The sequence below is a fragment of the Pleurodeles waltl genome, chromosome 2_2, assembly GCF_031143425.1.
Source record: "Pleurodeles waltl isolate 20211129_DDA chromosome 2_2, aPleWal1.hap1.20221129, whole genome shotgun sequence".
Classification (NCBI taxonomy): domain Eukaryota; kingdom Metazoa; phylum Chordata; class Amphibia; order Caudata; family Salamandridae; genus Pleurodeles; species Pleurodeles waltl.
Genome location: NC_090439.1, coordinates 470142591 through 470166800, shown reverse-complemented (window position 1 = coordinate 470166800; position 24210 = coordinate 470142591).

Sequence of the window (24210 nt, the reverse complement as noted above, 5' to 3'; positions counted from 1 at the left end):
TTCCCTAAATATTGTGTACTGGAGTTTGAGTAGTAAAGCGCCCTTTCCTTGAAAATGTAAGGCTCTCCTTCCAGCTTTAGGAACAAATACAACTTCCGTTTAGCTGCGAAGTTTTCCAAGTCCATGGATAACTACTTAGTCCAGTCCAGTTTTCTTAGAATTCCGGAACTTAAAGTCCAGTTATATTCCAGGAATTAACTAGCTTAAATAAGACTACAAGTTACAGAATTCTATGAGCAAATAGGGACTGGACTAACTAGTCACCATGGGCCTGATAAACTTGCCAGCTATGCGTGAAGTATTCTACAGATGGGGGAGCTTGAATGATCTGGACACAGCACTGCTGAAAAACGGAGCTTCCAAATGCCATATTTTGATTTCCCCTGATACCTCTTTTTTCTACCACTCTACACTTCCTGTCTCTTTATCTAACTTGGACAGGCCCTTTGTAATTCCCTTTGTAATCCCTGCTTTTCCCCTTTGTCATGTTTTCCTACCTGTCTAGCTCTACTTCTTTCTACTTTTTTCCTCTTGCTCCGAGTCAAAGTCTGAGGATGAAAATTATGTTATCGGTGTCAAATAATGAGCCACAGTGAACACCACCTGCAATCCCCTGTGCAACTTAAACAAAGATTCTAGCTGCTCTTCGGACCTCATTTTAGGTAGTATACATGTTTATTTTGCCTGGCAGCATCATAGCACTTTTCCTAACTTTTAGCCATATGGAGCCACGGTGCTCTACAACATGGCTAAAAACATTGGCTAAGACAATAACTTTTGCATAGGTGAGACTTATTGGCTTTGCCAATACTTATTTTTCTGAAAGCCTTTATATGTTTAAGCAAAAGGACAATCTGTCCAATGCCCTTCGAAGCTCACCCCTGTATATATTGGCAAATGACAGATTTATTAAGGTTTCTGGGGCAGCATGAAATACTCTGGGCAGCAAAGTTGATTGTTTCGCCTTAGCGTTTGCAGACTTAACACTCAATACAGGTCTAGTTTTCAACCATTTTATTATTTTGCAAATTAAACATACTGAACATTCATAATGGTACTGCATAAAGCAGATACTGATTATAACAATGCACAGGGAGGTGTACATACACATACATGCTGTTATATTGAGACAGGAGTTGCCGGTTCCAACCTTGAACTAACAAACAGCTTTAACTTAAGCAAAACAGGCAAACTGGAAGATTTATAGCTATGAGTGACATCAGCATTACAAACAGACACAATCTTTCTTCAGGAGGATGGAGCAGGCAGTCCCGCAGAAATCTGTGTATTGTTAAAATGGTATGGTGGTATATTTGCACCTTCATGGCATCCCCAGGGCTCTAATTCTCTATGTTTTGCAGCCCGTAATAGAGGGGCTTCTTTTGTCTGCAGGCCCCATCATGGACATGCAGTCCAGAGGGGAAGGGGGGGGGGGTCTTGGTGCTAGGAAGTGGGGAGGGGTGTGTCAATATCTTTACCATTGAGGACTCTATCCCCTCTATCATAAGGGTACCCCCCTTAAGGCACCAGTCGTTCGCAGTACTCATTCAGCTCCTGCACATACATGCCCCAGCCGCTTGCGATCGGGACCCTACGTAATCCTCTGGACTCCTCCCACCTAAGTGCAGTCTCTTCCGCCCTGCTCCATTTTAACAAGGCAGCACCCCAGTGGGAAAGTGTGGGGAACGTGGGTGATTTCAAACCCATGGCAATAGCTCTTCTGCCTATAACAAGCGCCAGGTCAATGACGCATTTGTTACAACTGCTCGCTTGGAGCGATGAAAGAGGCCGAACAGGACGCTTTCTGCCTTGTACAGGTCCGTACGTTGGTTTAGCTCTGTGATGACCCCCATTATTTGTAGCCAGAAATGGGATGATTCTGGACAAGACCAGATCATGTGGAGCATATTGGCAACTGGATCATGACACCGAGGGCATTCTGACGAGGTCCCAAACATGCTACTTAGCGCTTACGGGGTCAGATAAGCCCTATGTAATATATTGTACTGTATGTATTGGAATTTAGCGTTTCTGGAAACTTTTTTGTGGCATATCAGTACTCTATACCATTCTTTATCTCGAAACTCCTTTCCTACATCCTGTTCTCATCTCATGCACAGCAGCTGCAGGGGGTCTTTGGTAGTGTGTGCTAGTGCTCAGTTGAGCCAAGTAATTAGGTTCCTCCCACTGCCCACGAGATGGATCGCATGCACCAATGGTTGAGGATCCGGTTCCGGTGAATTATGCGCCATTGCTCAGTCAGTATGGCAGTTAACCTAGCATGTGCTATGAAATGTCCTCTTGGTATTCCCTCTTCACTATGCAGGTGATCAAAAGGCTTAAGTACTTTATCATGGAATAATGCTCCCACTGTGTCCACCCTTGCCGCTTCCCACCTCTGCATGCCCACCAGGCTCATCATTGACCGGAAGGGCCTAAACGCCACAAGTTTAATTTCGGGGAATACATCTGTAGCGCAGGCATTATTTTAATGCTTTGTTTATAACTTACATATGCTAGTGATTACAACACGCCACACTGCGAAGGTGGCATAGTAGATGGAGGGAAAGTTTCTCGGACCAACCCTGCATCCGCACTAGTACAACGCCCCAGTTCATCCAGTAGTCTCCCTGCCAACCAATATGCCGCCCACTGCAGCTGTGCTGCTAATAAATAATGCTCAAAGTTGGGGGCTCCCAACCCCCCTTTCTCGACTGGGAGTTGCAGTTTACGAAGCGCCACTCAACGTCTGCCTTTGTTTCAGAGAAAGGCCCCCAGCACAGCATGCAGCATGCGGAAGACCTTTCTGGCTATATCTATGGGGAGATTATGAAAAAAATGCTACAAGCGCGGTAACACAACCATTGTAGACAGCGCAATTCTGCCTTGAACTGTAAGCGACAGAGTGCTCCAGAAGAACATCTGTGAGCGTATGGCTGTAATAGCTTATGTGAGGTTTCCATCTAACAGATCCTGCTTGGCATGGCAGATGTTTATGTTTAGATAGCAAACACTGGTAGCCTCCCAGCGTATATCTTGTGTTTCTGCCCGGAATGCTGTATTGGGCAGCTGGGATGTAAAGGGAAGAGACATGACTTGGACCAGTTGACCCTCAAGCCCGATGCCGCCCTGACGTCAGTTAATATCTTAGTTATAGCAGTTACACCCTGCCTTATATCTCGGATGTAAATTAGTACATCACCCGCATACAAAGAGACTACATGCATGGTTCCACACAGCGGAATCTCCCACTCTGCACCCTGCTGTTGAAGCTCTAGCTAGAGGCTCCATAGCCAGGGCGAACAATAGTGGAGACAGGGGGCACCCTTGGCCTGTTCCCCTCATCACTGGAATAGAGGGGGAGATGCACTGCCCTACTTTTACACGGGCCATGGGGTTTGCATATAAAAGTTGTATAAGGCAATACAGATGCCCAATTATGCCAAAGGCAGTAATGGTGGAGAACAGGTACAGTAGTTCCAGTCCAGTGTGTCAAATGCTTTTGCCAGGTCCAACACTAGACATGCTGTGTATGGCCAGTGTTTCGGGCCTATTCCATGATTCAATATAATCTACATATGTTGAGCATTGTAGATCTACCCGGGATGAATCCATTCTGGTCTGTGTGTATTAGTCCGGGCAACTGGGGTAATAACCTAGAGGCTAAGAGTTTACTCAGTATTTTATAGTCGTACCCAAGCATTGACAGGGGACAGTAGGAGGCCATGTCATGTGGGTCTTTCCCCAGCTTGGGAAGAGATATAATCAAGGATTCCCATAATGTCTGGTGGAGTCCACCCTCCTGTAGCGCAGTCTGGTACACTTCTGGCAGTTTAGGTGCTAGTAATTGTTAAATAGGTTTTGTAGAGTTACATGGGGTATCCTCGAGTCTTCCCAGTGGTGGATGCCTGTACAGCTTCACTGATATCCTGGGTTGTTAAAGGCATTTAGAGTCTCTGCGCCAGTGGATCGTAGTCTGCAAAAAGTTCTGGATCGTCTGGGCTCTATTCGGTACTTTGGGATTATATAGGTCTCGGTAGTGGGCAGTGAATGCATCATGTATGTCCACTTGGTTGGTAAGTAAGCGTGTGGGAGACAGTCTAATTGCTGTGGTTTGAGGTGTGGGGGCCGAGCTGCGCAGCAACCAGGCTAGTAGGTGCCCTGATTTGTCTCCCTCAGCATGCATCTGCGCCTGGTATGCCCTAAAGTCAAGACAGCAGAGTTGCTCTATGAGGCGGGCATGAGTTTCCATGGCTGCAAGCAGTAGGTCCCTCCCCTCCGGGGAATTCTGTGATTGCAATTCTAGCTCCTGGAGTTTAGTCGCTAGGGTTACTAACTCCATGTGTTTCGTTGCACGAACCTCTGCTGTTGTGCGAATGCAGTGTCCACGCAGCCTGCTTTCAGCGCCTCCAATTCTACCGTGTGGGAGGATGCCATATTTCAGTTGCCATTTAGGTATTGTTTGAGAGCGTCTTGTGTGCTTTCCTGAAACCCTCGATCTTCTAGGGCCCCTGGCTGTAGCCACCATGCAGGGACTGGCGGTCGCAGCTGCCCCCATTGGAAGTTGACTACTAATGGATTATGATCAGAGAAGGATTTCCCAAGGTATTCTGCTGCCACAACCAATAACTGTAAGGAGGTGTGACACAACATATAGTCCAATTGGGCATTTAGGTCATGTGGTACTGAAAGGTGAAAGAATTATCTTGCATCAGGGTGTAGTGTCCGCCAGCAGTCGTGCAGCATCCATTGCTGTATCTACTGGGAGAACTGTGCTGCTGCCGGTACCACCGGTGACGTCGGTAGCGGGGGATATGAGCAATCACAGTCTATATTTAATATACTGTTAAAATCCCCACCCACCAGCCACAGAAGGTGTGCCGATTTAACGAATAAAGCTGACAGGTGTGAAAAAAATGCACCTAGGTGGACGTTAGGGGCATAAACACTTCCCAGTAACACGGGCCTACCATTGAATGATCCCACTACAAAGGCATACCTGCCTTCTGGGTCAATGTCCGTGTCAGAGGATTGGAGCTGACCCCTGCCTGAACCCACACGATAGCAAACCCTGAATATGTGGTGCAGTAGTATTGCCCTCGCCATCTCTGTCGCAGCCTCCCCTCCTCACCCCCAGCCATGTGTGTCTCCTGCAGCAGTGCTATCTGCGCCCCAACGAGATGAATATATTTTTGTACCACATGTCTTTTAGGGGTGGTACCCAGGCCCCGGACATTCCAAGTCATTATTTTAATGTCTGCCATTTGATCAGAATTGTACAGAGCATAATAGGGGAGTTAACCGTTAGTCGCTGCTGGGTCAGACCCATGTCTGCGCTTGCGCCTGCCTTGCATCTTCCTGGAGCATGAATATAGCTTAAACTAACACCCACAACTCCCATCCCAGCGTGGCCCTGAACATAGGGGAACACCCAAACCATGAACGCACAATCCCAGACAACGGGGTCTCCATTTTGCCCTACTGGGTGACCTATGGGCACCCAGGAGTATGGTGGGCGGGCTGGCTAGATTGTGATAGTGCATTTGGACGTTGACACACATGCGCCGCCTGACTCATAATGCATAATATATTACCAATTGCTATATCCCCTTTCCATCAACTAAATACATTAGTCAATAGTCTTACTTAGCAGGGGCGAGCAGCCCAACACGCCAGGGGGTGGTCAGAGCACCTTTCATTCTGAGCACAAGTGTCCTACTATACTAGTATGTCTGATGTCTGTGGTGTTACCCCCAGCAGGACTTCGGAGAGGGTCTCGCTGACAGAGGGTTCAGATTCAGAGTCAGTTTGTCGTCTGCTAATGAGCTGTTGTGTGGACTGTCCGTCTTTATGCCACAGTGCTGTCACCACTGAAAGCGCTTGTCTCTGCAACAGCTGTGCATGGACTGGGGCACCCTTCCTTCTATCTGCGTTGGTGCCCTGCATGGTTGTTCCAGCACGCTTTGTCCTTTTGTTACAATCAGTTTGCATAATTGGCAACGTCTCTACAGAGGTTTCGTCTCTACATTGCTCCACCCAGTCCAGGCATCCGTAGGCTCAGTGAAAAAGAAGCAGACCCCATTAGCTAATATCTTGAGTCTAGCTGGTAACGGTAAGGATTATGTAATGCCAACCTGGAGCAGGCATTTATTAACCCCCGCGAAAGAGGCCCGTTGGTGATGGACTGTGGCTGTGTAGTCTGAAAATAAATAGACCCAGGAGATTTCATAATGGAGAGGCATCTCCTAGTGCATTTTCCTCATTTTTTAAATAATTTCTCTGTGTTTGAGTGGACAAAATAATACTGGTCCAGGTGGAGTTCCAGCCGATGGCTTGGAGTCGGTACTCTGTGTGTACGTTCTACAAGGTAATACAGGGATAAATCCTCCTTCCCCACACTTTGCGCCAGCCAAGATTCAAAGAATTGGATGGGGTTTGACCCTTCTGCCCCCTCCGGGAACCCCACCACACAAATGTTATTCCGCCTGGAGCGGCCTTCGAAATCTTCTGCTCTACGCTCCAGTTCTCTAACCTTGTCTATGAGAGACCTGACCGTCTCTTCCATGTTCACCAGATGGTCGCAAGTCTCTGAGATCACTCTCCGTGCAGACTGTTTTTTTTGGTGTTCACGGAGTAAGGCGACCTCCATCGCCACCGCATCCACTCTGTTCCATAGGTCTTAGCCTGTGGCCTCGATGGCTTCCAGGATTTTGTCCAGCTTGTCCTCCTGGTTAGTGGGAGCCGGGGCTGCCTCCTGGTCCCGCATCGCTGGGATGACTGGCGGCGCAGTCTCCTGTCGCTCCAGTGGGACAGCTCTGGACCCTCCTCTTCTGCCCATAGTGGGCACGCTCATGGGAAGTCAGTACACAGTGTTCTTCAGGTGGTATTCAGCTCCCTGGGTCCAGGCGCGGCGGTTGTGCTATGTGTAGTTGGATCAGAGGATATGTGCCTGGTGGCCAACCCCGTCCCCCCAGCTGCCTTCAATCTGTGCAGGTTGCTGAAACGCCAAGGAGGCCCACCGCTTATGAGGGCCCTCAGCCAAGGGGGGAATGGGGGGATAAGATAGTAATGCAAAAGCTGGGGGGGAAGAGGAGGCGTCCAGCCGCTACCCGGCTTCCCCACTACTCCACCCCCACCACAGCCAGTCGAGTTGAGCAGCGGCAGTGCACTTCCTCCAACCTCTTCCCATGCCACTGGGCTGCACCTCCAGTATGTCAGATAGGCCTCCCTGCCCGGGCCCCCTCCTCCCTGCATCGCCCCTCAGCAATGGGCTGGTGGGGAGCATATGGCAACAGTACAGGCGAGCAGGAGGTGGGGGGGTTGTTCACCTCTACTACTGCCCCCCTCCACCTCCGCTCCTCGTCATGGGCCCTCCTGCCACGCCTAGGCCCAGTCCGCCTCTTCTGCCAGGAAGAGGCCAGTCAGCGCAATACGGTCTGTGCGGTGCTTAAGGGAAGGATCGCTTCATTTTTTGAGGGCCCCCCAGGTGCCCCCGTCTCCTTGACTGCTCCACACAGCCGTGCACGCAGGACATTACCATCAGGCGACAGGTGGGATTGCCGGTTTAGGAGTCAAGCGGCAGGAGCTTGCTCAGAGTCCACCCGCCATCTTGCACTGTCAAGCCACGCCCCCACCCAATTCAGGTCTAATAGAAAATAAATGCTCGAATAGGAATAGACGTACTGGTGAAGTTTCAGAGTAGCTTTCCACAAGCCACCTTCATTAGAATCCAACTCAATATAATGTTATGTCCACCTCATTGGGGATCCATTTATTAGTAATGGATAAATTTGTCTCTGTGCAGGTGGAGACCACCATATTTTCTTATAACCAGGATCATATTGCTTTTGTTCTCAACCAGATGTGGTCTCCAACTAAGCCTGTCATTAAAGATCACTCCGAAGTATGAGTGTCAAAGCACCATCTCTAAGATGTCACCTTCCAAAGTCCTAGCCTTATGGTTATGGCGGGACAGCAAAACCATGGCTATGGTTTTCATGGTGTGGCCAGTCAAGTAAATTTTTTAATACAGTACAAAGCTACAGCATCTCTGCCAGTGCCTTCAATGGGAAGGGACTGCCTGGTTCTGACTGTCTGCACTTCTTTAATTTGAAAAGGAGATTACTGGCACTTCTTAACACCATTGCAATACAAATAATGGTAGAGTACCCACACTACTCAGGAGCAAACAGGTACTATGGATAGTGAGTAGCAGTATTTCTATAATTCAATTTAAATCAGCGATCTATGCAACCCTGCACGCCCATTTCAGTATGGGGGAGAAATGATCACATTGTCTGTATCATGAAATGCTGGATGCGAAAAAGTTTATTGTTTATTAACTTACTGAAGTGTAGGTTGAAATAAACAGGCACCAACACACATCCGTGTGGCAGTGATCTTTCTGCTGAGCCTCTTATTTCAAGGAATCTAGAGCGATATACTGGCCTTTCTACACAACAGATGTATTGCATCTAAAAGGGTTGCTGTATGGTTAAAGCCTTCTGCTTGGTTCACCTGCTCAGGCTGCTGTGAAGTCCACAAATTCATAGTACAAGTATGGGAACTCAGAATTGAACTCCTGCCACATGTGAAAGATGTGGAGTGGTGCAAAATAACTAAAGATTTGGGTGCAAATCATAATAAAGTGTCTGTATTAAGGCTACCTGTCACTACCACATGTATAGTGCGATTTTAATCTGGCACCAAACCAGTGCAGATTGGTAGCATGAACAATTGGATACATTTACTTGTCACAAGCTTGGCTTAACAAAAGGTACATTGAAAAGATGGATAATAGCTCGATGAGTGACGAGAATATAGATAGTGGCTAATTTTGTTTAAGAAACTTGTGTCTGCAGAGATTCTCAAAGGAGGTGACCAGGGCTGGAGCAACTTGTGCTTTGGCTTTAATCAACTTGTGCCTCAAATGTGTCAATTTTGAGTAACTTTCTAATACTTTATTTTTAAGGAACAGTTTCACTAAACCCTTTCCACAATGGAGATTACCTTCCAATAAAGCGCAAGTGGTCTCTGATTCTATGCTTGACTTGTTGAAACCATATCAATCCCATGATGGCCATAGCATTTAGAGAACAATCCAGTGCAGACAAAAAAGGGAGAAGTCATGTTACTCCAATTCGACAACAATTCCCATCATAAAAAACTTTGCTTGAATCTGTAACCACTCACAAGTTCTTAAATATTCCAACTGAAAATCAGTATTTACTCCAAAGACAACTCACATACGCCGAAACTTCACATACCACTGAATAACCAAAATCCATTGACTTTCCCCTTGCCAATCCAGCGCCCGACAACTGCAGCCCATCATTATTGACTCATGAAGGATATCTGCCCATAAAAGGCCTGGATGGAGGCACTTTCACCACAACCATCCAAAACAAATTGAGAAGTGCAGACGCCTCCTACAATAGCATAGCCACAAAATCATACATGACTCAGACAACCATGAACATCTGCACACACACAAGGCCAGATCTCTCAGACTGCATGCATGGAGGCTCCCCACAATGCAATAAGCCACAGCCTCCCTCTTTAGAGCCCATGAGGACACAACATCAAGACACAGTAACCACTGAAGATCACATATCAGCGAAAAAAGCTTCACAAACAGTGACCAACTATTGACTGCATCCATGAAGACCACCGGGAAAGGCATGCAGGAAGAAGATGCCTGACTGCATCATAGGCAAAATATAGATCCTTGCTGACAAGATACATATTTCTGTGCATCTGCTGTACAATTCTGGGCAAAATCAGAGAGCCCTCCAGAAAGCCACATGTGATGACATATGCATATAATTCTGTGCACAGGCGAAACACATTCAAACTGCACCACTAACTAAAGATCAAAAAACACAACTTGAAAATGCCACTGAATAAATCACTTTTTCTGACAGGGGTATGAATGACAAATGCTGGGACTGCAAAAGAAGACCTTCAGTGTCATGAGAGAATGAGACTTTGTGGTATCTGGACTCATCTAGGAACAAACAAGACTAAGCACATTGGGCTACCCATAAGATAAGATGTTATTCTAAATTCAACTTGGTGCAGGCTAGAGTAAATTAATTGGATAAAGGGGTGGCTATGTCACCCATGCTAAGAAATGCAAAGATCTTACTTTACTCAATACAGCATGCTCATGACTGAGCCAGGGTAGGACTGTGACAAAACAAAATCAGCTCAGACACCAAAAATAAAGTTTCTCCCTTTAGCAAACCAGATAGCTAAAAAAGTGGCCCACATTTGCAAATTAGGCTTTTTTAAACTTGTAAAGACACGTTGTATGGGTATTTTGCAAAGTATGGGGGGCTACATAAATTTTTGTATGCTACTGACAATGTTTGTAGTCATATCAGGAAAATCAGCAGTAAAACACAGCCCACCTGGCCATAAAACAGGCCCAGACACTGTTAAAAGAACGACCCACACAGTGATCTGTTAGACCAACCCATTGGGTACTGCCTACAGGTCATCCCAACCCTGGACTGAGCCACTTATGTTCTGAAACTTCATATCCTACTGAGGTTCATGACAACTGAGCTACATTTTAGATGGGAGATTGGTAGGTGACCCAGGTATGTCAACAAGTGATTTTCCGAGACACATTGCAGCATGGATGATACAGTGCCTAGAGACTGCACTTCTGTGCACTGGTTGTCATGGGCCTCCAGTGTGTTCATGTGGCCGGTATATCAATGGGACAATGTTAGTGGTGCATGACGTAACTGTGAAGCCTTGTAGAAATTATCTCCAAACACTCTGTTGATCCCCTTTTTATACATCCCAGCCGAGATACAGCCAAATGGTGGTATTGGGGAAGCGGTGGAACTCATGTTCATCCATGACTACATGGCTCAGGATGTCACTTGACAGGCTATGGTCATTTAGTAGAACTAAAGTGAAGGATGCTTAGTTAGCAGCTTGGGTCCATATCAACCTCTCCGTCCCGTACCAACGGCTATCATAGCACAAGTCCCAAGTTACAGGATATTTCCTTGATTTGTTGGACCGGATGTGAATGAACATCCATGTTTTTCCTGCTGCCCTCATCTAACATGTAATGGTAACAGAGTACTGACCACAAACTGGCCAGTCTGAAAGGTACAATGGCTCAGTTTCAGTCAAAAATTGTTTAGTTTAATCTTTAATCACTGACCGTAATATATAAAATCATACTTAAATACATCAGGAAGCACAATAAGTTGTATATATATATATATATATATATATATATATATATATATATATATATATTGGCCCTCATTACAACCATGGCGGACGGCGGTAAAATGGAGAAAAGTACTGCCAACAGGTTGGCGGTACTCTTCCCCAAATATGACATTGGTGGTTTGGCACAACCGCCAATGTACCACTCCATCTGCCACAACGGTAACAGACTTCTGTCTCCAGCTAGGCAGCCGTCACTATCCCACCCGCGGGAATATGACCCCACCTTCTGCCATGGTTTTCATGGCTTCCTTCCCTCCACGAAAACCATGGCGGTAGGCACAATCAGTGCCTGGGAGATAACTTCCCTGTCACTGATAGGGTTCTTCCCCATCCCCTTCCCCTCCTCTGGTTTCCCTGCCACGCCCTCCACTCCAGACCCACCCCAGGATGTACACACACCTTCCCGTACCATCAAACACATGCATACATACACGCATACCCACATTCGCCCATGCATGCATACATCAATTCACACACACATCCACACACACTGACATACATACAGGCACACATGCATTCACACAACACAACATACACGCACTCACACAACCATACATGCACACACATACAACACGCAACACACACCCGCATTCACGCACGCACAAACAGTCACACACCCGACTTACCTGATTGCAGGGGGTCCTCCGGCAGGAGACGGGACGGGGCGCTGCTCCCAGCAGCAGCGTCCAGCACCAGAGCACCGCCCGGACGTATCATGGGTCATGATTGTAATTGTAATTGTAATTGTAATCGTATTTATATAGCGCTTACTACCCCTGACGAGGCGTCGAAGTGCTTTTCGATGAGTAGCACGTTACTCCGGTACCCAACAAGAATTAGGGATGGATTAGTATAATTTAATAAGGAGTACAGTTTTAGTATTATTATGAGTTAATTTGAGTTGCGGATATGAGAGTTTGTTAGTTAGATTGACTGGAGTAATGGAGGCGTGGATGAGGAAAGAAATCCAGAAGTGTTAATTGGGAGTTTATCCTTCATTTGCTCAATCCAAAGGCTTGAGATGAATAAAAGGGGGGCGGAGGGGAAAGAGGATGTAGAAGGGTTAGGGAGAGCATAGTAGCAGGGTGAGATGAATGCAGGAGAATTTAGTAGGGTTGTGTGGGAGGTCACAGAGGTAGAGTGAGGTTTGGTGAGTTAGATGTGGGGGTGGAGGGATGAGCTTAGGCAGAGATATTTAGGAGATGGAAGTGGTCGAAGGGATTTGGGATGAGTCCGAGTGAGAATGGAGGATAGTTTGATAGAGACATGACATAAGAGCGATGAGTAGATAAGTGTGATAAAAAGAGAGCAGAAATTCATAGAAACATGCCAGGCACAGAGACAACATATACACATATATATATATATTTATACACACACACACACATGACTATACACACACATCTGCATATACAATACATAATTAGAAACATGGGTAAAAAATACTTAGTCGTCCATCCATCATCCTGGTAAAAAAGGCGGGAACTCCCCCACCTACCTCGAGGGTGGACGGGGCGTGGCCCAGCGGGCGGAGCCCACAGGTGCTCCACAAAGGGAGAAACCCTCCACTCTGTGTCTCCAGCAGAGGAAGACAGAAACCGCGCGTCCCAGTCAGACACAGACCACGCTCCAGCACATCATCAGCTCACCTCCAGGAAGGATTCCAGATCCCCTCCGCCATGGGATCTCTGAGCGCACAGCCCCGCCCCGCCCCATCCCTGCTAAGCCCAAGAGCCAGGGTGGGCCGTCCTTTCCAGAAGGTGAGCTTCAATCCACATTGTACACTAGGGTACGTGATGGGCCACGGGGGCAAAAACGTCTTCAGCAAACTTGTGTGCCCCCGGCAATGTCATTGCCACTAGTGCGTCCCCGCGGAGATGTCCTCGCGCCCCTGCGCATCAACAACGCACCACGCGAGTCGGCGGCAAACGCAGTGGGGTCGCCTTGGAAAGCTGTCCATCATTCTGGCAAGAGGCGGGAATTCCCCTACCTACTTCGAGGGTTGACGGGGCGTGGCTCAGCGGGCGGAGCTTACAGGTGCTTCATAAAGGGAGAACCTTCTACTCTGTGTCTCCAGGAGAGGAAGATAGAAACCGCGCGTCACAGTCAGATACAGATTACGCTCCAGTACATCATCAGTTCACCTCCAGGAAGGATTCTGGATCTTCCTCTGCTATGGGATCTCTGAGCGCACAGCCTTGCTTTATCTTTGCCAAGCCCGAGAGTTAGGGTGGCTTGTCCTTTCCAGAAGCTGAGCTTCGACTGCGGCACCTGCTACATTTATATTGGTAAGTGCTTCCTTTGAGGTTTAGTTTCTGTAAAATGAGCATCGTGGCCTACACAACCGGAGCACTTTCCACGAGCATGTCAGCAAGCGTTACCTAGCATGTTCTACATACCCCGTCCACACTGTACACCAGGGGTACGCGATGGGCCACGGGGCAAAACGTCCCCAGCAACCCCGTGTGCCCCCGGCAATGTTACCGTCACCAGTGCGTCCCCGCGGAGGCGTCCCCGCGCCTCCGCGCATCAACAACACACCACCGGAATCGGCGGCAAACGCAGCGGGGTCGCCCCGGAAAGCCGTCCATCATCCTGGCAAGAGGCGGGAATTCCCCTACCTACTTCGAGGGTGGACGGGGGCGTGGCTCAGCGGGCGGAGCTTACAGGTGCTTCATAAAGGGAGGAACCTTCTACTCTGTCTCCAGGAGAGGAAGATAGAACCCGCGCGTCACAGTCAGACACAGACCACGCTCCAGCACACCATCAGTTCACCTCCAGGAAGGACTCCAGATCTTCTTCTGCTATGGGATCTCTGAGCGCACAGCCGTGCTTCATCCTTGCCAAGCCCAAGAGCCAGGGTGGCTTGTCCTTTCCAGAGGCTGAGCTTCGACTGCGGCACCTGCTACGTTTATATTGGTAAGTGCTTCCTGTTGAGGTTTAGTTTCTGTAAATGAGCATCGTGGCCTACACAACCGGAGTATTTTCTACGAGCATGTCAGTAAGCGTCACCCAGCATGTTCTACACACCCCGTCTATATTGTACACTAGGGGCACGCGATGGGCCACGGGGTAAACGTCTCCAGCAACCTTGTGTGCCTTTGGCAATGTTATTGTTACTAGTGCGTCTTTGTGGAGATGTCCTCGTGCTTCTGCGCATCAACAACGCACCACCGGAAACGGCGGTAAACGCAGTGGGGTCGTTTTGGAAAGCTGTCCATCATCCTGGTAAGAGGTGGGAATTCCTTTACCTACTTCGAGGGTGGACGGGCGTGGCTCAGCGGGCGGAGCTTACAGGTGCTTCATAAAGGGAGAACCTTCTACTCTGTGCATCCAGTAGAGGAAGATAGAACCCGCGCGTCACAGTCAGATACAGATTACGCTCTAGTACATCATCAGTTCACCTCCAGGAAGGATTCTACATCTTTTTCTGCTATGGGATCTCTGAGAGCACAGCCTTGCTTTATCTTTGCCAAGCCCGAGAGTTAGGGTGGCTTGTCCTTTCCAGAAGCTGAGCTTCAACTGGGGCACCTGCTACGTTTATATTGGTAAGTGTTTCCTGTTGAGGTTTAGTTTCTGTAAAAATGAGCATCGTGACCGAACCAACCGGAGTATTTTCTACGAGTATGTCAGTAAGCGTTACCTAGCATGTTTTATACGCCCCGTTTATATTGTACACTAGGGGTACCTGATGGGCCACGGGGTAAACGTCTCCAGCAACCTTGTGTGCCTTTGGCAATGTTATTGTTACTAGTGTGTCTCTGTGGAGATGTCCTTGTGCTTCTGTGCATCAACAACGCACCACCGGAATCGGCGGTAAACGCAGTGGGGTCGTTTTGGAAAGCTGTCCGTCATCCTGGCAAGAGGCGGGAATTCCCTACCTACTTCGAGGGTGGACGTGGCGTGGCTCAGCGGGCGGAGCTTACAGGTGCTTCATAAAGGGAGGAACCTTCTACTCTGTGTTTCCAGGAGAGGAAGATAGAACCCGCGCGTCACAGTCAGACACAGACCACGCTCCAGCACACCATCAGTTCACCTCCAGGAAGGACTCCAGATCTTCTTCTGCTATGGGATCTCTGAGCGCACAGCCGTGCTTCATCCTTTGCCAAGCCCAAGAGCCAGGGTGGCTTGTCCTTTCCAGAGGCTGAGCTTCGACTGCGGCACCTGCTACGTTTATATTGGTAAGTGCTTCCTGTTGAGGTTTAGTTTCTGTAAATGAGCATCGTGGCCTACACAACCGGAGTATTTTCTACGAGTATGTCAGTAAGCGTTACCGAGCATGTTTTACACACCCTGTTTATATTGTACACTAGGGGTACGTGATGGGCCACGGGGTAAACGTCTCCAGCAACCTTGTGTGCCTTTGGCAATGTTATTGTTACTAGTGCGTTATTGTTACCCGCGCGTCACAGTCAGATACTGATTACGCTCTAGTACATCATCAGTTCACCTCCAGGAAGGATTCTGGATCTTTTTTTGCTATGGGATCTCTGAGCGCACAGCCTTGCTTTATCTTTGCCAAGCCCGAGAGTTAGGGTGGCTTGTCCTTTCCAGAGGCTGAGCTTCGACTGCGGCACCTGCTACGTTTATATTGGTAAGTGCTTCCTGTTGAGGTTTAGTTTCTGTAAATGAGCATCGTGGCCTACACAACCGGAGTATTTTCTGCGAGTATGTCAGTAAGCGTTACCTAGCATGTTTTATACGCCCCGTTTATATTGTACACTAGGGGTACGTGATGGGCCACGGGGTAAACGTCTCCAGCAACCTTGTGTGCCTTTGGCAATGTTATTGTTACTAGTGCGTCTCTGTGGAGATGTCCTCGTGCTTCTGTGCATCAACAACGCACCACCGGAATCGGCGGTAAACGCAGTGGGGTCGTTTTGGAAAGCTGTCCGTCATCCTGGCAAGAGGCGGGAATTCCCTACCTACTTCGAGGGTGGACGGGGCGTGGCTCAGAGGGCGGAGCTTACAGGTGCTTCATAAAGGGAGAACCTTCTACTCTGTGCCTCTAGGGGAGGAAGATAGAACCCGCGCATCACAGTCAGATACTGATTACGCTCCAGTACATCATCAGTTCACCTCCAGGAAGGATTCTAGATCTTTTCTGCTATGGGATCTCTGAGCGCAGAGCCTTCCTTCATCTTTGCCCAGCCCAAGAGTTACGGTGGCTTGTCCTTTCCAGAAGCTGAGCTTCAACTGCGGCACCTGCTACGTTTATATTTGGAAGTGCTTCTTTTGAGGTTTAGTTTCTGTAAAAAATGCGCATCGTCGCCTACCCAACCGGGGTATTTTCTACGAGTATGTCAGTAAGCGTTACCTAGCATGTTTTATACGCCCCGTTTATATTGTACACTAAGGTTACGTGATGGGCCACGGGGTAAACGTCTCCAGCAATCTTGTGTGCCTTTGGCAATGTGATTGTTACTAGTGCGTCTTTGTGGAGATGTCCTCGTGCTTCTGCGCATCTACAACGCACCACCGGAATCGGCGGTAAACGCAGTGGGGTCGTTTTGGGAAAGCTGTCCATCATCCTGGTAAGAGGCGGGAATTCCTATACCTACTTCGAGGGTGGACGGGGAGTGGCTCTGCGGGCGGATATTATAGGTGCTTTATGAAGGGAGAACCTTCTACTCTGTGTCTCCAGGAGAGGAAGATAGAACCCGCGCGTCACAGTCAGATACTGATTACGCTCCAGTACATCATCAGTTCACCTCCAGGAAGGATTCTGGATCTTTTTTTGCTATGGGATCTCTGAGCGCACAGCCTTGCTTTATCTTTGCCAAGCCCGAGAGTTAGGGTGGCTTGTCCTTTCCAGAGGCTGAGCTTCGACTGCGGCACCTGCTACGTTTATATTGGTAAGTGCTTCCTGTTGAGGTTTAGTTTCTGTAAATGAGCATCGTGGCCTACACAACCGGAGTATTTTCTACGAGTATGTCAGTAAGCGTTACCTAGCATGTTTTATACGCCCCGTTTATATTGTACACTAGGGGTACGTGATGGGCCACGGGGTAAACGTCTCCAGCAACCTTGTGTGCCTTTGGCAATGTTATTGTTACTAGTGCGTCTCTGTGGAGATGTCCTCGTGCTTCTGTGCATCAACAACGCACCACCGGAATCGGCGGTAAACGCAGTGGGGTCGTTTTGGAAAGCTGTCCGTCATCCTGGCAAGAGGCGGGAATTCCCTACCTACTTCGAGGGTGGACGGGGCGTGGCTCAGCGGGCGGAGCTTACAGGTGCTTCATAAAGGGAGAACCTTCTACTCTGTGCCTCTAGGGGAGGAAGATAGAACCCGCGCGTCACAGTCAGATACTGATTACGCTCCAGTACATCATCAGTTCACCTCCAGGAAGGATTCTAGATCTTTTCTGCTATGGGATCTCTGAGCGCAGAGCCTTCCTTCATCTTTGCCCAGCCCAAGAGTTACGGTGGCTTGTCCTTTCCAGAAGCTGAGCTTCAACTGCGGCACCTGCTACGTTTATATTTGGAAGTGCTTCTTTTGAGGTTTAGTTTCTGTAAAAAATGCGCATCGTCGCCTACCCAACCGGGGTATTTTCTACGAGTATGTCAGTAAGCGTTACCTAGCATGTTTTATACGCCCCGTTTATATTGTACACTAAGGTTACGTGAGGGGCCACGGGGTAAACGTCTCCAGCAATCTTGTGTGCCTTTGGCAATGTGATTGTTACTAGTGCGTCTTTGTGGAGATGTCCTCGTGCTTCTGCGCATCTACAACGCACCACCGGAATCGGCGGTAAACGCATTGGGGTCGTTTTGGAAAGCTGTCCATCATCCTGGTAAAAGGCGGGAAATTTCTTTACCTACTTCGAGGGTGGACGGGCGTGGCTCAGCGGGCGGAGCTTACAGGTGCTTTATAAAGGGAGAACCTTCTACTCTGTGTCTCCAGGAGAGGGAGATAGAACCTGCGCGTCACAGTCAGATACAGATTACGCTCTAGTACATCATCAGTTCACCTCCAGGAAGGATTCTAGATCTTTTTCTGCTATGGGATCTCTGGGCGCACAGCCTTGCTTTAGTTTCCAAAGAAACTATAAATCAATAGAAATATACATATAATCTGAAAAAAATAATTATCCCCATAGGCATATGCAGTTCATAGTTGTTTGAAAAAGGTGGTTATGAAGGAAAGAGCCAACTCTTGAGTAGTTTCCTGAAAACAAGAAAGTTATCTGTGGCTCTTATAGTTGGGGGTAATGAATTCCATAGTTTGGCTGCTTGGACGGAGAAGGATGTACCACCTACAGTCTTTTTCTTGTATGGTGGTGTTCTAAGGCGGGGTGCCAGTCTTGAGCGGAGGGTTCTTTGTTGGATGTATTTGGTAATTTTCTTTCTGATGAAAAGCGGTCCTGTTCCATGTATAGCTTTGTGGGTGATACAAAGCAGCTTGAAAGTGCATCTTCTGGCAACGGGTAGCCAGTGTAGTGCTCTCAAGGCAGGGGAGATGTGGGCTTGCGGCTTTATATGTAGTAGTAGCCTGGCTGCGGAATTCTGGATACGTTGTATTTTTTTCATAACAGATAGAGATGATCCATGGTAGAGGCTATTGGCATAATCCAGTTTGGATAATACAAGTGAGATAGTAGCTTGCACCTTGTGTGGAAATCCGAGGTGAGGGAAAATGCGTCGTAAAGTCTTTAAGGTGATGAAGCTTGTGCGTGCTAATTTGTCTACTTGGGCATTCATAGTTAGTTTGGAATCCATGGTGATTCCTAGGTTTTTCACTTCCTTGGATAATTGAGGAGGTGGTCCGAGATCGTCAGGCCAGCCGTACAGAGGGTCATAATGTTTCCAGTCACCACATGTGAGTATTTCAGTTTTGGAGGTATTTAGTTTGAGATGGCTCCAGGTCATCCACTGATCAACGGCTCTGAGGCAACTGAAGATTTGAGAGTTTTCAATGTTTTTGGGGTCTTCTAATTGAGGTAGTATTTGTGTGTCATCTGCATAGTTGTAGCATGTGAGATGGAAATCATTGATCAGTTCTGGTAAAGATATCATGTAGATGTTAAAAAGCAAAGGTGAGATGATTGACCCTTGGGGGACCCCTGTTTTTGTGAGGTAGGGTTCGGATGAGAAGGGGGGTGAGTGGATGATATTTGCTCTTTTTTGGAGATAGGAAGTAATCCAGTCGAGCGCAATCCCTTGTATGCCGGCTTCGTGGAGTCTTTGAGTTAGGGTGTCATGGTCAACTGTATCAAAGGCAGCTGAGAGGTCCAAGAGAAGTAGTGCAGCAACTCCATTTCGGTCAACTGTGTTTTTAAGATCGTCCCAGATTGCCATGAGTGCCGATTCAGTGCTTCTTCCTGGGCGGAATCCAGTTTGGAAGTCTGAAAGTATAGAGTTGTCTTCAATGAATTGTGACATCTGGGCGAATGCTGCTCTTTCTATCAATTTGCCCAGGAAAGGTCCATTTGTGATAGGTCTGTAGTTGTTTGGGTCTTGCGGGTCTAGATTTGTTTTCTTTAATAATGGTCGTATGTATGCCTTTTTCAGGTCTGTAGGAAAAGTTCCTGAAGTTAAAGAGTTGTTGATGATTCTTCTTACAGGTGTGGCAGCGGAAGTAGATAGCAGGATGTTCTTGAAGATCTGTGGTGGGCAAGGGTCAGAAGGGCAACCAGAAGGTCTGCTTGCTTTGACCAAATCCATAAATTCATCCTGGGATATTTGTTTGAAGGACTGTAGAGGTTGGGATGGTTTATTCTTAAAGGGTATTTTAGTAAAGGGGTTGGTGCTGATGGTTTTCTTCTGTTTTAAATAGGAGTCCAGTGTGTCTGCCTTGGTTGTGTAGTGAGTTGCCAATTTGTTTGTGAAATCTTGAGTGGTGGGATGACTTCCTTCCATGCATGTGGGTTTTCGAAATTCATTGAGAATTTTGTAAAATTCCTTGGTTGTAGATTGAGCATTTAGAATTCTGTCTGAGTAGTATCTTTTTTTAGCTTTTTTGATTGATGATTTGTATATCCTGTTAAGTTTGTGTAGCTGCAGTTTGTCTTGACTGTTGTTTGTTTTGAGCCAGGTCCGCTGCAACTTTCTGATTTGTTTTTTAATCTTTTTAAGTTCTGTGTTTCTCCAAGGTGTTGGTTTTCTTTTGTCATGTTTAGTTTTTCTGAGTGGTATTAGGACATCAAAAGCTTCCTGTAGCCACTCATAAAGTTTAGGTACAGAATTGATTGTATCTAGATCTGTCTTTGCTGTTAGTTGTGTTTCTAAGTGATCCAAATTGAGTTTTCTCCATGGTCGATAGGTGTATGTATGTAGGTGGTTGTGGGGTGTGTTGATTTGTGGAGTTGTCTGTCGGAAAGTTATCAGATGGTGGTCTGACCAGGTGGTTGGTGTGATGCTATGAATAGTAACAAGTTCAGGCTTAGCAAAAATGACATCTAGGATGTGACCAGCGATGTGTGTGGGATTGTGTACAATCTGATGTAGATTCAATGCGAGTAGGCCAGTGGTGATAGCTTTTGGATGGGGCATATTGGGTTTGTCAAACCAAATGTTTAGATCCCCAAGAATGCATAGATTGGAGTATAGTGTAATAAGGTTTGAGACTATGTCAAGAAAGGCATCTGGGAAAGTGGAGTTGTTAGGTGGAGGTCTGTAAAGGAGGAGAAAGTTACAGGTGGAAGTTGGAGTAGGGTGGCATCTGGTAAGGAGGGCTTCACAACCTTGTATGGAGATGTTGTCTGTTTTACTGAGGTTTATTTCCTGTTTGAATATAATAGCTAGTCCACCTCCTCTCTTGCCTATACGGTTTTGTGTGATGGTTTGATAGCCTGGAGGAAGGGCTTCGTGCAATACTGGTGCCATGTCATCTCCCAACCAGGTTTCCGTAATGAATAGTAAGTCAGGTTGTGTGTCTGTGAGCAGGTCGTAGATGTGGTGCTTGTTTTTTGAGAGTGATCGAGCATTTATGAGCTGGCAGTTTAGATAGGGTGTGTTAGTGGTAGTGTTGTTTTGTTTAGTAGAAGGGTAAGTAGTATAATGTGAGCTTGAAGCAGGAGTGTTGCTAGTTGTGTTGACTGTTTGAGGCTCACAATAGTCTTGCTTTTCAACATAGTGTTCCTCTTCCAGCAGGTTAAGGAGGCATTTTGTTGGGTCTGTGTGTGTGGGTGCTGAACTTGGTGGCTGAGAGAGCCATGAGGAGTGTAGTGTTTTTTGTAGGGTAGTTTTATTATGAAACAAACAAGGGGATGCGAGGTTGCTATGAGTGGCATGTTTTTTATTATGTTTGCGTTTGTTTAGTGTGGAAGGAGTATGGGTTAGGGGTGGGGGAGGAGCATGTGGATCATGATGTAATGCTCTAAATTGTGCAATGGAGGAGAGGCGACTGAATGAAGGTTGCTGGGATGGGGTGCTTGTGGTAGGTGTTTGTGAAGAGTGGGGGGGTAGGGGTGGAGATAGGGTGGAATTTGTATCCTGTGTGTAGTCTTGGGGGTGAGAGTGGGTATGATGAAGAGTGTAATGTAAGTTTGTGTTGCTTTGATGTGCTGATGTTTGTGGTTGGTATTGTTTTTGTGGAATAATGAGAGGGGTTATTGGTGTAGTTGTTTTTGGTGAGGGACTTGTATGCGAGTTAGTGCTGTTAAGTGGAATTTGAGTGTTAGATGGGGTGTTGATGTGTTATGGAGATGAATGTATGAGGTGTATATGAGGTGATGGATGTGTGTCAGGGAGATAAGTATTAGTTGAGATGACTGGAAGAGGTAATATGTGTGGTGGAGTGAAATGTGGGGATTGTATGGTTGTGTGTAATTGGTGAGCAGAGGGGAAGAGTGTGTGTAGATGATGTGTTTGAAGGCAGGGTTTTGGCATTGTTATGAGTTCAGGCGGTCTGTGTGAAGCGAACAGCGGATAGTGTTTTTGGTTAGTATGTGTAGAGAGTGTGTATCTGGGAGACTGAAACTGAGAGAGTTGTATGTTGTAGTTTTGTATTGTGTGGGCGGTGGCAGGTAGTGTTAGTGGGAGGGGATAGAGTAGTGTTTGCTGTGAGTATGAAGGTGTTTGACTGTAATAGTTATGGGGTGTATGTGTATATGTGTTGTATGTAGGGTATTGTGTTGGGTGGTGGGGCAATGCATTATGTCTGTAATCAGTTTGTGATGCATGAGTTGGATATCTTTGCAGATAATGTGTTTGCATGTTGAGGGATGTGTTGGGGCAGAAACCATTTCTGGTAGAATGAGAATGGGAATTGGGCAGCATTTCTGGCCCTAGTCCCTAGTCCCTACCTGTCCCGAACAGACCCAAACAGACAGCTGCCCTTGTCCTCTCCGCCCTTTGCCTCGACGCCCGGGCTGAGACGCCCTGAATCCTAGCCTTTTATAGCCCTACTGGCCAATAAGAAGCTGGTCCTAAGATGCTGTCTGCAGCGGTCTACTTGTGTGGCGCTGCTGCTAGGAGCAGCACCACCTTACCGCCATCTGCCACCATGGCCACAGCTGGAATTCCGCCATCCTTCTGGTGGAATTCCGGCTACGGTCATAATATGGTGGATGGCTGGTAGCCGCAGCAACGGTATTTTGGCTGCCGTTGCCGCGGCGGTAGGTGGTTTTTACCGCCATTGTTATTATGAGGGCCATAGTGTCTTCTTATTTGTTAGATTGTTAAAATATTGACACAGAGGACACAACTCCTAAAAAAAGAAGTGGGGTAACTAACCAAGTTAGTTAGGCAGTATGCAAGTGGCATCATGGTGTGTGACATCACAGCGCAGGACATCATGGCGGCGGCATCACTATGCGTGTACAGACAAATTATAAATAGTGCACATTGCACACCAACTTTTTGTGATCTGCCTGCAGTTTTGCTATGTAGCCAATGTACTATTAGGTCACATAGCAAAAGGGTGCTGCAAAACTACCTACCTAATGAATATTAACTAGGCTGGTTGCAATTTCAACCTCCCGTAATTGGCTTGAAAGCAGGGATGGAGGCCTGCAAGAGACAGCAGGTATCCGTCCCTGCGTTTGCAGACACAAATGTATTTAAAGCATCCCATGCCCATTGAAAAAGATAAGATTTTGCTTTAAAAGATGTTTTCCCCTCCCATTTATGATTTCAAAAGAGTCGCAAATGCCTTTTTATAAGTTTGCAAAACTGTTTTGATTGACAGAGGTTTTTTTTACATTGTAGAAAGCCCTTTTGCAGTCACATCCTTGTGATTTTTGAATCTCAGGGTTTTCAGCCTCAAAATGGCTTTGTACTTCACCATCTTAGTTTCTAATTGTTAGACCTGGCATCTTTTGGTGTGTTTGGACTGTCTTTCTGTTTTCTGACCTCCTGTTTTTGTGACATGCTGGACTTCGTTTTTGTTGGTATCTCGTCTCTGCGCACTTTACCACTGCTGATCAGTGTCAAAGTGCAAGTGCCCCCTGTGCAAATCATGATTGGTTATCCATGATTGGCATATTTGATTTACTAGTAAGTCCCTAGTATATTGAACCATGTGTGCCCTGGGCCTGTAAATCAAATGCTACTGGTGGGCCTGCAGCACTGGTTGTGCAGCCCACACAAGTAGTCTTCCATAGGTTCCTCAGACCTGCCCCTGCATTGTCTATGCACGCAGTTTTAAACTGCCATGTCGACCTGCTAACCCTTCCCTTCTATTGCATGTAAGACACCCCTAAGGCGGACCTGGCAGATCCATGGGCTGGGTGCAGTGTATTTAGAAAGTAGGCCATATAGTAGTGTGTTTTCACATGTCCTGATAGTGAAATAATGTGCATTTTGTTTTTCACTATTGAAAGGCTGTCTCTTCCATAGGTAAAATAATAGGAAGTTGGAGTTTGGGATCTCTGAATTCACAATTTAAAAATACATCTTTTAGTGAAGATGGTTTTTAAATTGTGGGCTTGAAAATGCCACGTTTTGAAAGTGGACATTTTCTTGCTTACCATTCTGTGCCTGCCCGTGTAATCCATGTCCTTGTAGCTG